The 15,084-nt window shown below is 43.7% G+C and overlaps 1 pseudogene; it reads left to right on the forward strand.

Moving 5' to 3' along the window:
* Positions 1–1,922: 1,922 nt before the first annotated feature.
* On the forward strand, positions 1,923–9,392 carry LOC136456478 (ABC transporter G family member 38-like; annotated as a pseudogene).
* The last annotated feature ends 5,692 nt before the right edge of the window (positions 9,393–15,084 follow it).

Genomic DNA, 15,084 nt, shown 5'->3' on the forward strand with positions numbered 1-15,084 from the left:
CATGACTACAACCTACAAGAATTTTCATGTCAGCAAGGTGTACATCAACTGAAATTAACATAAGAGCTCTTTGGTTTATGATTAACTAAAGCACTTAGATGAATATAAAATAATCCAGTAAGTACCTGAATGGTTTCAGACTAGCACTTAAATTAACATAAAATCGAGTTTATTCATGTCTTTCATATCACTACACAGTATATAATTTAGTTCATTTATATGCCTTCATCTAAAACATTTTTTAGATGAAATGAATGTTTTTTACATAACTGTGCACTCCATCTTACTATATTGCAAGTACCTGTAACATTCTATTATAGCTGTTTTGATGCCTGGTCTGTTTCTTAATTGTTACTATCTTCTTAGCTATGACTTGTCCTTCTTAACTATTACTATCTCCAGTGTTTTCGATTTTAATATGGTTGTTCAGTGTTTCTGATTCAGAGACGGCTGCCTAATGGAAATGCTATCATGATTTTCTACATCAGCAACCAACGCTTGGTTTGGTTCTGCACGAATGGTTAGGAATGGGTTAATTAAACAGTATGTGCTTGTCCTGGATTTGTGTGGGTTCAGTTCGGATCCTTTCTCACTAACAGGACTAGCTATGATTGCTTCCTCGCCCTTGGTGCTACTGCTTGTGATTTGTCATGTGTTGATTAGCACCTCCAGCTCAGGCCTTAGGGATCGGGGCAAATCGCTGGTAATCATGCTCCTTGTGTGCTGATTTGTTGCGTGGTTTGCTGCCCAAGGTGATGAAGCGTAACAGGTACGCCTTCACCTGGAACTTGTGAGGTACCCACTAGCCTCCTCTGCTCTTTGGTTAATGTCCAATTTTTGTTGCTTTTACACTGACTAACTGGATTGATTGGCTTGCCTCTTGCGCCTGGATTCTTGGCCAAATTCATCTCTCAAAACAGTTTGCTAGGAAGGTCCGGTCACAACTGTAAGACTTCATAGGACGCTCATTAGAAGCGTGTCGTGTGTATGGTTAAACTCTTCTTCTTAATTACAATGATACGCAAATCTTTTGTGTTTTCGAGAGAGAAAAAAATCCCACAAATGCTCAAGTGCATCCAGGTGGCTTTGTTTTATCTTGCTTGCCTATCCTCTCTTATCCTGCAAGGTCACAGACTCACAACTTTGTTTCATATTTACAATGATCAAGATCAAATATACTGTTTTTTTAGAGGCAACTTGCAGGGTTCTGCTCAAGGTTTGTTTTGCTTTGGATATTTGCTGCTCATCGATCAGCTGACTGTTTCATTGCAGCTGCCCTATGCTTCACGTGGAGGCCTAGGTGCTGCACCAACGAACACACATCCGAATACATCCGGTTTTGGATAGCTAATTTGTTTCAATAAAATAGAGAATATTGTTGTTTTGTGGAGAGGTCTAAAAAAGAACGGTAAATTTCATGAACTTGCTTTTTGGATTAAATGATACTTTAACGTCCGTATTTAATTTCACAGTATTATTATCTTATCGTACGATCTATATATTTTAATACAAAAATTTAGCTGTTCTGTATCAACGCACGGGCAAGCTACCTAGTACGCTGACAATTTGTAGGCAACTTCAGTTAATAGAGCCACTCTGCAGACGGGCTACATTCTCAGGGTAAAGCCCCCGAACCAAACCTGTATAGCTTCATTTCTTTCTTTCTTTTTCGTGTGGTCATCAGACGGAAAAAATGGTCCATAGTTAGTGACGAACCAAATAACCAATTGTTTTGAAAAAATGAAGTATTTTATTTGGCTACAAAAACAATTTCAAAGGAAATTGGAAAGGAAAAGGAAAAAGAAAAATATAAGGGGGAACCAAGCCGGCCCGAATGCTTTTTTGGGCCCGCATACTTGAGCCTTGCAAGAGCCCTTTGTCCGTCCCGAAAAGCCCTCCGTTTCGCCCCTTCCACGTTCCACGTCAACAGCCTCGACACCTCCTTGTCCGTCGAGCGTCGACAGGGCGAGTAGGCTAGGAAGAGCAGGCGAGGTGTTCGCTTGCTTACCACACTCACAAGACGGAGGCTCGCATCGCATTCCTGGCTTCTCTAGCAAAAATCAGACCAATTTGGCGATGTCCGCGGTTGTGATGCTGTCATGCTGATGCCATTGCCGCCGCTGGTGCGTGCGGTCCTCGGGCTGGACATGGACATGTGCGCGGATATCCTCGTCGGCAACGAGCTAATGCGCGGCATCTCCGGCGGCCAGAAGAAGCGCCTCACCACAGGTACCCCGCGCGCCCTCTTCTTCATCAGCCTCAAATCCGTCCGCGCGTCTGCTCGCGTTGCCTCCGTTCCGTTGCTACAACCGCGCGTGTTTGGTTTCAGGGGAGATGCTGGTCGGCCCGACCTAGGTGCTGTTCATGGACGAGATCTCCACGGGCCTCGACAGCTCCACCACCTTCCAGATTGTCAAGTGCATCCAGCAGATCGTCCACATGGGCGAGGCCACCGTCCTGACCTCGCTGCTCCAGCCCACGCCGGAGGTCTTCGAACTGTTTGACGACGTCATGCTGCTGTCCGAGGCGCAGATCGTCTACCAGGGGCCCCGGGAGTACGTGCTTGAGTTCTTCGAGAGGTGTGGCTTCTGGTGCCCGCAGAGGAAAGGTGTCCCTGATTTCCTTCAGGAGGTTTGTTACTTCGTGGCAGAAAACTTCCTAGTACATATTTTTCCAACATTATTTCGCAAACATGACATGCTTTTGTAATGAAGTCAACAGAACTGTATAAATCAACATCTAGAGGGCTTCTTTATTTGAAAATTTGCTATGCCTCATGTGTTGTTTACTAATAGCCAGTAGATTTAGCACATTTAGCCTACTTTTTAGAGTTACTAGAAAGACCAACTTCTTATAGTTTGTAAAGCTTCTTCATACATCTAGTTTCCTTCTTGGTGAACCGACATATGTTAAAAAAGTATGTTGTTTCAGAAAGGGTGTAGTGAAACTTCTATAATATGAAGATGGACCACCATGTCACTAATAGGAAAGAAATATTGGATTGGTCACGTGAGATTGTACCATTAGGTTTATCAGGAAAACTTAATGATTTTTTTTTCATTCTTTCAACTGGCACATTCAAGTACAGAATAAACAGCATATTGCTTTTGATCAGGTTACATCAAAGAAAGATCAGGAACAGTACTGGATACAGAACGAAAAACCATATCACTATGTATCAGTAACTGAATTTGTTGCAAAGTTCAAGAAATTTCATATGGGGAAGAGCCTCAGAAAACAACTTTCGGTTCCTTTCCACAAGAGAAAAATACACAAATCTGCTTTGGTCTTCTCTGAAAAGTCTGTCTCTACTTTGGAGCTTCTCAAGGCCTCATGGTCCAAGGAATGGCTTCTCATGAAGAGGAATTCATTTGTGTACGTCTTTAAAACAGTTCAGGTACCTAAAAGGTCAGTCCCTATTCTAAACTGTCTCCCTTTGATGTGAGCTTAACATCTTTGTCTTCCTATGGTAGAGTACTTAACAAGGATATAGTTCTTTGTCTGATTATATTCCTTTCTTTTGAAGGGAACTTTTGTTGCACTAGTAGCCTCAACGGTGTTCTTGCGAACACACATGCATACAAGTACTGAGGAAGACGGGCAAATCTATATAGGAGCACTTCTTTATGTCATGATAGTTAACATGTTCAATGGTTTTGCTGAGTCATCTATTATTTTGGCAAGACTCCCTGTAGTCTACAAACATAGGGATTTTTTGTTCTATAAACCATGGACTATTGTACTTCCGAATGTTCTATTGAGAGTTCCTGCCTCCATATTCGAGTCAATAGTTTGGGTAGCTATAACTTACTACAGCATTGGCTTTGCCCCTGAAGCTAGCAGGTGCGCCGTTATTATTATAACTTTCTCCAGTAAATAAAATTGTATATACATTGAAATTTTACATTTCCTCCCTGAACAAATCAGCAACAATTTATCTTTCCACAGGTTCTTCAAACATTTAGTTCTTGTCTTCTTTATCCAGCAGATGGCTGCAGGACTCTTCAGATTTGTCTCTGGCTTATGCAGAACAGTTATCATAACTAACTCAGCAGGGTCACTTGCAGTCCTTTTCATGTTTACACTAGGAGGATTCATCCTACCAAAAGGTAATCATCCATGATCCCCATTCTCCTTTACTATGTAGTTGGACATAGTTTGGGTGCTTTCCTCAGTTTCATGGTAGTACGATTTGATAAATATTGTTATTCCCAGATATAAAGGGTTTGAAACTCACAGTTGAGTGCTAAAAAAACCTCAGCATAAACAATGGGAACTGAGAGGTCTCAAAATCAGCAAATCATTTGTTGTTTTATGAAAGAGCTCACACAAAGAAACATGATTTGTTGATTAATAATCTTTCTATACTGACACTTCTGTGTTGAATCTTACTGTGGAAGTGACATCACTTAACTGTTGTTCATTGTTATAGATGCAATTTCAAAATGGTTGATATGGGGCTATTATTGTTCACCTCTTACTTATGCATACACTGCTCTTGCCTCTAATGAAATGCACTCTCCAAGGTGGATGGACAAATTTGTAAGTTAACTCGTGATCATACTATTGTTGTGTTCTCATACAAAGTTGTTTTTGACTTCTTTTGAATCAATAGGCACCTGATGGTAGGAGATTGGGAGTGGCAGTTTTAGAAAACTCAAGTATCCCCACCAACAAGGAATGGTACTGGATTGCTATGGGTGCACTTTTAGGTTTCACTGTTCTATTCAATGTGTTATTCACACTGTCACTTATGTACCTAAATCGTAAGTATCTACTCTACACATTAATAATATGTTACATGCAGTCTGCTCCTTTATTTTCTTAATCCGTATTGTTCTTGTCTATGCTAAACTAATGCTTTCATTGAGTCAAAACTTGGTCCTTTGATATTGGTATCTTACTAGACTGATTATTCTGCTCCTTGAATTAGCTGTTGGAAAACCACAGGCAGTTCTGCCTGAAGAAACTGATACAAGTCTAGAGGACACTGAGGAAGGAAAGATGTCAGATATAACACAGGGAACAAAAATCCCGACACCAGAACCGTTATCCTCAAATTCTATGATCACATGTAAGATTGTTTCCATCTGTTTCGCTTTCATTTTTCCTTTATGTTTGAAAAATGGGTAGGCTACTTTACCTTTAATTCACATTCTACTAATGTTTTAAATTGTTTTAGTGGATAAGGTACTTGAACAGTTACGTGGTCAGTCCCGGAATACTTCTGATAGGTCACACATGAATGCTTCTATCAGAATTCATCCAAGAAGAGGGATGATTCTTCCATTCGAACCCCTCTCCGTGTCCTTCAGCGAGATAAATTACTATGTTGACATGCCTGCAGTATGTTGCCTGTCCATATATTGCTTTTTTCCACCGCTGCATTTCCATGTCATTTTCCATTATTATATCAATGACCATTAGCCTTCCATTATAATTATCTACTCTCTCCAATTGCAAATGGAACTTGTTTTAGGATGTGTTGGTCAAGCCTTTAAATTTTAACCATCACTATATATATAAACGGTTTGTAGATTGAGAATATTTGAAATAACTAATTTCAACATTGAAAAGATGCTCACAACATATAACTATTATTTTGGAATAACATAGCTTCGTATACTCTCCTGCGTGTTCGAGAAAGGAAAAAAATAACTTCATATAAATCACTATCCATTAGTCAAAGTGTCATATTGGAAACCAAGTCAATGTCCTGAATGGCTTGCATCTGCAATAATAAGGGCCTGTGAGGTAATTTAAGTAGACCACAATATATCTGGAAAACTAGATCGGAGTATGAATTTCTTCATTATGTTATTTTTGAATAATGCCATTTTTGTGTTGGTGGCTTTTAAGTTTTATCAGCTAATGCATGAATCTCAGCATTAGGTTTGTCAAGATTTCAGATTGGGACTATTGAGTTAATAGATTTCTAGAAAAGCTCTTGATTATGCTGATGCATATCTTGCAAACATGGCATGTTATTTTATGAGTTATTTGGGCATTGTGGTGGGTATATCTTATTTGCAGTTTGTTAATATGTCAGGAGATGAAAAGTCAAGGAGTAACCGCAGATAAGCTTCAGCTGCTGTCAGGGATATCTGGGGCTTTTCGACCTGGTGTCCTCACTGCTCTTATGGGTGTGAGTGGGTCTGGAAAGACTACTCTCATGGACGTTTTATCTGGAAGGAAGACTGGTGGATATATTGAAGGAGAAATTTATATATCTGGTTACCCTAAGAACCAAGAAACATTCGCAAGAATATCAGGTTACTGTGAACAAAATGACATCCACTCTCCACAGATCACTATAAGGGAGTCCCTGCTCTTTTCTGCTTTCCTGTGTCTTCCTAAGGAAGTCACCGACCAAGAAAAGAAGGTGCTTTCTTGTTCTACTCACAGTATCAACTAACAACTGATGTCTGTAGATAGTGAGGCGTGATAACTCCCTGCAGTGTTTGCTGGGGTACACGTGTAGTTATTTTGAGGTGAATTAAGTCCACTAAAGTTGGTTTACATCTGCTTATAGATAGTGAGGCGTGATAACTCCCTGCAGTGTTTGCTAGGGTACACGTGTAGTTATTTTTTTAGGTGAATTAAGTCCATTAAAGTTGGTTTACATCTGTTTAGATATTCGTGGATGAAGTTATGGAATTGGTTGAGCTTAACGGCCTCAAGGATGCTATTGTTGGTCTCCCTGGTGTGAATGGGCTCTCAACAGAACAAAGAAAGCGATTAACAGTCGCTGTAGAGCTTGTGGCAAACCCCTCGATCATCTTTATGGATGAACCAACTTCAGGTCTTGATGCAAGGGCTGCTGCAGTTGTTATGAGAACTGTTCGGAACACCGTCAATACTGGAAGAACTGTTGTCTGCACTATCCAATATCCATCAACCAAGTATTGACATTTTTGAAGCTTTTGATGAGGTAATGCATTTGCATCTTGCGGTAATGTTATTGTCATATACACATATAGCAGTGCTTCAGTCTTTGTGTTCTCATCCTGCAGCTGCTTTTAATGAAAAGAGGAGGCCAGATCATATACTTTTGGCCACTGGGTAGGAACTCACATAAAGTTGTTGAATACTTTGAGGTATGTGATATTTAAGCTACTTCCAATTATCACATAGCTTTTAGCTTTCTGTCATCTTGTGTTACCTTCAACAGATTCTGCAGTAATAAGGATACATTTGATCCTTCTCTATTTGAAATTCTTTCTTCTAAAATCTATATATCATGGTGTATTCTTTTAAATGTGTTTATCCTTTTATCAAACCAGGAAGTTCCTGGAATCCCAAAGATCAAAGAGGGGTGCAACCCTGCTACATGGATGTTGGATGTAACCTCAGCTTCTACAGAGGTTCAGTTGAAGATTGATTTTGCAGAACATTACAAGTCATCAACTATGCATCAGTAAGTGCAGCAGGACCCTTTTTTCTTGGTGACATGACGATGTATTTAGGCCTGCTTTTAAATTTTGAAAAAAAAAAATACGTAAGAGAAACCGAATATCATTGATTTTATAAGGACCAGGACTTGAACCCATGGCTTCAAACCACCACAACCTTGTCCGCTGCCCCTGCTGCTTTGCGAAGGAGCAAGCATCCACTGTAGTGCTGGCAGTACTGCACCATCAACATGTGATCCGTACAGATTTGTGTTGATACACCACCCGCCTTGAAATATACTACAATTCATGCTTGAATAAACCTACCTCTTTCTTCTTTTTAAAGTAACCAGATCTTTTGGGTAATGTCTACTTTGTTGTATGACTGGCTATTTTCAGGCGGAACAAAGCATTAGTCAAAGAGCTGAGTAAGCCGCCTCCTGGTTCCAGTGACCTCTACTTCCCCACTCAATACTCGCAGAGCACCTTTGATCAGTTCAAATTCTGCCTCTGGAAGCAATGGTTGACTTACTGGAGAAACCCTGATTACAACCTTGTCAGAATGGTCTTTGCATTATTTACTGCCTTAATGTTGGGGATTATATTTTGGAGGGTTGGCAGTAAGATGTATGTTCTTACCATGCTAAGTTGTTAACTATTGCTTTGCAATCATTTATTTTATTGTGAATATATATTGCAGGATCCTTGACTATTTGTTATTTGGTGCAGGAAGAGTTCAGCAGATCTTTTGATCATCGTCGGATCAATGTATTTTGCTGTCGCATTTGTTGGCTTTGACAATTGTATAACTGCTCAACCTGTTATTTCTGTGGAAAGGACGGTCTTTTACAGGGAGCGTGCAGCTGGAATGTACTCAGCTATACCATATGCTTTCTCACAGGTCAGTATGAACTAGCAATTCAACTGAACTGAAAAAAATACATTGCAAGGTTATGCCAAGTATGATGTACATATTTAATATGTGGCATAAGGCAGAAACAAAATAATTTTAATTGATGTTTTATCTGATAGCATTTGAAACAGTAATCAGTTCTTTTCTCTGTTCAGGTTGTTGTTGAGATACCATATGTGTTCGTCGAGTCTGTCATATATGCTCTTATTGTGTACTCAATGATGTCTTTCCAGTGGACACCAGCAAAGTTCTTCTGGTTCTTCTACATAACATTCCTCACGTTCCTCTATTTCACTTGCTATGGTATGATGAGTGTTGCCCTAACACCAAACCCTCAGGTTGCTTCCATATTTGCCGCTGTGTTCTATGGTCTCTTTAATCTCTTCTCAGGGTTCATTGTTCCAAGATCGGTGAGTCACTGTCCTGCTTCTCTAAAGTAACTTCAGCGACTTCAAAGCACTGTGCACTACAATCTCTGTGGATTAACTCAAATCATGTCTTGTTCAGAGAAGCCCGGTGTGGTGGATTTGGTACTATTGGATTTGTCCAGTGGCATGGACAGTCTATGGACTGATTGTGTCGCAATATGGTGATGTGGAGGATTTCATCAAGGTGCCTGGGAAATCCGATCAGCAAGTGGGACTTTCATCAAGGACTACTTTGGCTATGACCCGGACTTCATGGGTGTAGTGGCAGCAGTGTTGGCTGGCTTTACTGCCCTCTTTGCTTTTATGTATGTTTACTGCATAAAGAGATTTAATTTCCAACAGAGATAAAAGTACAGGCCTCAGTTTGTCGTGTGCATTGAGGGTGTATGTTCGATAAAATAAAAGAATATCAAGGTTTCATTAAAGGGATACTTGTTAGTTCTAGGTTGCACCCAGCTACGTATCTTGTGGCTGATGCAAGGAACTTATAGAAGGCTGATTTTTTTCTGCACCATTTAAATGCTAGATTTGCATATGGAACCGTGATTCATGGATACCAACAATTTCCTCATGGTGTGATCTTTGTCACCAATATATTTGCCTGTCTAGCTCAGTCGGTAGAGAGGCTCTTAACCTTGTGGTCGTGGGTTCGAGCCCCACGGTGGGCGGATTTTTCATTTTATTATATGTTTTTCTTCTTTTTGATTTTTTTTCAGAGAATTGGAAATACTTGCGTCACATAAATTCATAATAATCACACTTACAGCTTTCTTACTTACCTCGTTGTCCAAATGGATTTATTTATGCATCATGACTCCTGCATAGATTTATTTAGGCTGCGTTCGGTTGTTATGGATTGGTGCGCTGGAATTATTCTAATCAGGATTGTTAGTGTAACCTATATAGCCATTGTTCATCATGAACAATTTCTACCTAGATTTATCCCTAACCGAACGAGCCCTTAGGCATATTTCTTTTGCACCTTTTTTTTCTCTTTCGTAGAAAAAGTAAAGGCATGGCGCAACAGTATCATTCTCAACTATTGAATAAAAAATCAAAATCATTCTAAACTAGTCAACTTTCTTACTTTACCTCTTTGAGCAAACGGAGACCTACATATGGTAAACACATTACGACTCCTCCATGGATATATAATATTTTGCTATCAAATCTTGTGTTTTAATCAATTAAATGGGGAGTTTCTCCACAAATTGAGCATAGTTTGAGGAAGTGAGCCTAGCTCAACTGATTGGATGAGAGGTGTCGAGGTTATGATCCCCAGGTGTCTCAGACATCGACTAGCCAACAGACCGAATGGCCCACGATACCAAAGTCAAGCTTGAGCCCGAAGGACCGAGGCCCAACTAGGCTAAGCGGACCGGGCCAATCACTGAGGACGGGTCGGTCACGACCCCTCCCTTCTGCCTTAGCCGCACACTATGCAGCAGTTCACGACTTCTCGCTGCCTCGACCCCTGGGCGGGAGAAACCGCTCCCACCGAGCACGCCTGCTCTAACAAGAGCAGGCATGCCGCACTGACTCCGCAAGGACCAAGGGGACAACGATCACCTCGGTTCGGTCAGACGCCATCCCTGTGCCACGCAGCAGAGACAAGACAACACCGCTAAACGGTGACGGTAGGTACAAAGGACCACCGTCCAAACACGGCCCGACAATACATTTGTACGATTCCACCCACTACGAGATGGGATCCACGACGATGGCCTTGACTTAGAGGCCATCCAAGCCAACACGGGCCACGCCCCCGGAGCTTAGGATCATGGCCACCAACTCCACAAGCAGCAAGACAATCGGCGGCCAAGGGGCGGCTACCTACTCTCGTACGACGCCCCTAGATGATCAAGAGGCGATGACGAATACTAGGCGAGGCCACGTCGCGTAGGACGGCTAGCGAAATATCACCATGCCCACAGTGCTGCCATGACTGGCACTGTGGCACCACGTCACTCCATGTCACGACGTGAGCACAAGACCATGACAATAGCCACGCCAAGACGTGCACCACAAGACGGCGTTACTTGCAAGCCAAGTTAGCTAGAACACCTCCCTTAGGCTCATGGCCCTTCGGTCGGGAGAACCTCCTTCTTTGTACGAAACCTGGCTTCGGACTCTATATAAGGGTAGCTAGGGCACCCCTCCGAGGGGACATCTCCATTCTGACCGGGCATCGGGGATGCTCTGAAGAACCGCCAGGTCCTCATCCTTGGCCTAGGCATCCTCATCGTCGTCATCATCTGACGGTGAGACCCCACGCTCCTGACACGCCTCGTGCTTTCTTGCCTTCTCACGGCGGAGGCATTTCTTCTCCTCAGCAGTTGCCTTCTCCCATGTAGCGCGCTCGGTGCCCCTAGGGCCAAGAAGATGAAACTAGAAGACGAATGAAGGCACAGGCTATAAGAACAAGACGAATAAGATTGATGACCCCTAACGAAAGAAAGACATGAAGAGGAAAGAGGACTCACCAGATTTGGTTGATTCATGGTCGAGAATGCCTCCACGACGTTCCTGACCACGACAACGATTACGGGAGTGACCAACCCAGCGACCCACTTCATGACCTCACCAGCCTCAAGCATCTCCATGGTCTCTCGGCTTGAATCCTCGATCCCAGCATAGTTGCATAGCAAGCGTGCACGTCGCCTTAGAGGATGAACCCGTCGCTCGACCATGGTCCTCAGGACCACGATGCCATTCAGACCGGCTACCACTCGGCCTTTGAGGAACTTTAGGATCTCCAGCACCTTCTTCGACCTATTCTTGTCGCACCCCAACTCCATGACTCCAGCCTCACTGGCACGGCGATAGAAAATTGAGGAAGGGGCGACAGCGTCATCATGGATGTAGAACCAATTCCTGTGCTAGTCGGAGATCGAACTCCTCAACGGCAGACATGGGTAGCTATGGGATGAGCCATAGCACATTTGGATGTTCATCCTGCCCATGGGGGTGAGGACGCCACCATCAGAACTGTGTGCCTTGTGGGTCTTGACCTCAAAAACCTATCAGAACAGATCCTTGTTGGGCTCAATCCCCAAGAAGGCCTCGTAGATGACTACGAAGCTCAACAACTGCAACACCACATTAGGAGGAAGATGCTGCAGCTGGACACCATACTCACGAAGGAAGACGTGGAAGAAATCCAATGCCGAAACCGTGAATCCATGCTCATGGAAGTCGGTGAATGACACCACCTCCTCGGGCTCTGGGAATGGAAGGACATCTCCAGCGGTAGGCCTCCACCCAGTGACCTTTGGCAGGAGGAGACCATTCTCCACCAGCCGCTATAGCTTCGCTTCCGTCACCTTTGAAGGTACCCACTCACCCATTTTGTAGCGCAGGGGGAGGCAAGCAGGCGGTGGCAAAACTAGCGGGGAGCAGTGGCTACACCGCACGATGGTGGGCAGTGGCACGCGACCTTGGTAAAAGTCTCAAGCCCGATCTCCCAACTCCCTTTCGCCCTTTCGTTTGCAACAGATGATGATGGAGGGCAAGAATGAAGTTAAGGGATAGGCACAGACAAAAAGGGCCATTTATGTTGCGGCACCTAGGGACGCGAACCATGCCGGCATGGAATCCGCCCGGGATAGGGCCCCATGGACCCTCAGGAAATGAGGCATCATGTCGTAGCGCACAATCACAAGCGGGGGCACCATCGAGTCATGATAAAGCTAGGGAGGCTAAACACTCCTAGGATTTACGCATAGAATGACCCTCCGTCATCGTGAATGCCTGGCATGGTGCCTGTTCCCACACAAGTGGCCGCCATTAAGTCGCGCCACGACCATGGAAGTAGTAGTCCCTTGAGTCCACACGTAGAGTGACCACATCGCCCATGCCCCGGCGTCGTGTTTAGGAAACCTTCTCCTCAGATGGTCCTTAGAAGGGCTCGAGGCCACAAAGAGATAAGGGCAGGATGAGATGGCCCCAGCGGCTCTTATTGGTCGTGCGGAACCTCATGACCATCTCTTCCTATGTTCGAGTTGTTCGCTTCGAAGTTGCCTAGGTTGACCCCCTCTAGGGGGGAGGCATCTTGCCCTCTGGTCACTGTAGAGGCGGCTGAGGACCGACGGGGTTGACAGCCAATGATATATGGGACGTTTCTCGATGAGGCACAACCGAACTCCACGTTGATTAGGGAGGATATCGGGTCTCACTCGAATTGCCCATAGACCTCAATGAGGCACACCGCTCTGACCGTGTGGTTACGGTGGACAAGCCTCTCCCCCACGTGGGGTGAAAATAGACCTGCCTGTAACAAGGCATCACGACCCATCAGGGTCAAAAGGACACTGGGAAAAAGGAGTGGGGTCCCCGTGACCCCTCTAGAGGATGAGACCAAGCCACCACTGAACTCCTCCCTATGTCTCAAGTCCATGACCCATGGCCCGCTCTATGACCTCACAAACCAATGGGAGTCACCGACCCTGTGGGAAGAGGTCGACTAGAGCGAAGGTCAAAAACCTTCAGCAGCATCTCTCATAAAGGCGACACTCGCCCCAAGAGAGAAGGCCACAACCTAGATGTGCATGGTCAAGGACATTATGCAACCCTAGGAGAGGGAGATTGTCCCACGATCATGTCGACATCTGCGGGCGGGGTCACAGTTCAATAACAATTGGAAAAAACACGGGCTAAGATACATTCAAGGCAAGAACACTCGAATCGAGGCCAGTTGACAACACCCCCACATCATGTGGTTGTTGGTATTTTTAAACGCACGCAGATAAATCCGCAAGCACACATATACTGTTGTACCTTTCACCCCGGGAGTATTCTAGAGTTTTGTATTTATCTACAAGGAAACAATGGTTAAAGAAGTTGATAGTTCACTATCATGTATCTACTAACTAGTATACTAACTAAACTAAAGTGGGGGTAAGTGTTGTTTATGATAAGAGTTATGAATAATAACACACATAAGAGAATTCCATAAATGAGCAGTCTAGCTAAGTTGAGAGGACAACGGTTGAGTTTAAGGTTTTCAAATACTTCTCTATTACTTAGGTTCTATTCTAGTTTAGAATAGAGGGTATAACTAAAGCATAGGTAGATATAGCGATCACACATAATAGCACTTTGAGACATCGGAACACTAGCCACAGAAAGGGATGAGAAAGGGACTAGGAAGCAACGACTATGGTCCTACAAACACCAACCCAAACATGGTGGACTACATTGACCATCAGGGTTGTCACCACCTGGGGCTACCATAACTATCTACGGGGTTGGGTGCAATCTGAGGTAACTCATAGTTTAGACACCACGTCTACACTACTAATTACTACTCTAATCACATATAATAATTAGAGCACTCGATGTGAGCGAAGATCCCATGCTAACATATGCTAACTATACTGACCATACACATGAAAGGCATCAAAGTGAATAGAGAAGATAACTATATTAAAGCATATGTCTTGCAAAGGTAAGATACAAAAATATACCTGACCTTCAAAGATTTCTCCAGAACCTAAGCCAGGAGGAGGATATGAATTAGGGTTTTAGGATGTTGTGAGGGAGGGGGTAGGGGCAGCTATATATAAGCCAGAGGTAGAGTAGTGGCCAAGGAATCGAGGTGGAGTAATGGGCAAGGATTCTATGAGAAGTAGGGGGCAAGGAATTGCCACATCATCGATCCACGTCAACTCTCCCGACCACTGTTGGATGAATCGACCTAAAACCACCTTAGAATCAATGGTGTAGATCGTAGGAAGGAGTATGTGGTGGCAGAGGGCGATGGGCCACCCCCATGGGTCGGGCGGCCTCCCTAGTGGGTCAGGCAGCCCACTATAGTGCTAGGTGGGCTCCTCCTTCTGGTGGCGAGGCTTGGGCTCTGTCTTGAATCGTCATTCATAGGTTTCACGCGTTGAGTCACTTGTTATCGTCGGTTTGCTTGTTTGGAGTGTATGACAGTGGTCCCAGGAGCTATTTTCTAGATAAATCCTCCTGTAGTCATGAAATCACCAAAGCTTGTGAAATTCATTAGTTTAAACCCCTAAACCTTCATTGATGATTACATTTATGCCCTTATACATGTTTAATTGATGATTTATAATGGTTGTTAACTATTATCAACAGTGGCGGCGATCCAATAACCCGCTCAGGGGTTACAACCTCAAACTTGAATACCTGAGCCCGAGCAGACAGCTCAGGGGCTCGCTGTGACCCCTCAAAGGCATCGCGACCATACCAATAGAGGACTATTCCTTAATCAAGGTCAGCGATTACAAGAGCGTCTCGACCATAAACTGCATCAAAATCCTAATGACACCAACATTGTAACACCCTAGATGTTAAGCATGCATTTGGCATTGGCATTGCATGAGCACAA

This window comes from Miscanthus floridulus, chromosome 6 (assembly GCF_019320115.1).
Source record: "Miscanthus floridulus cultivar M001 chromosome 6, ASM1932011v1, whole genome shotgun sequence".
NCBI lineage: Eukaryota > Viridiplantae > Streptophyta > Magnoliopsida > Poales > Poaceae > Miscanthus > Miscanthus floridulus.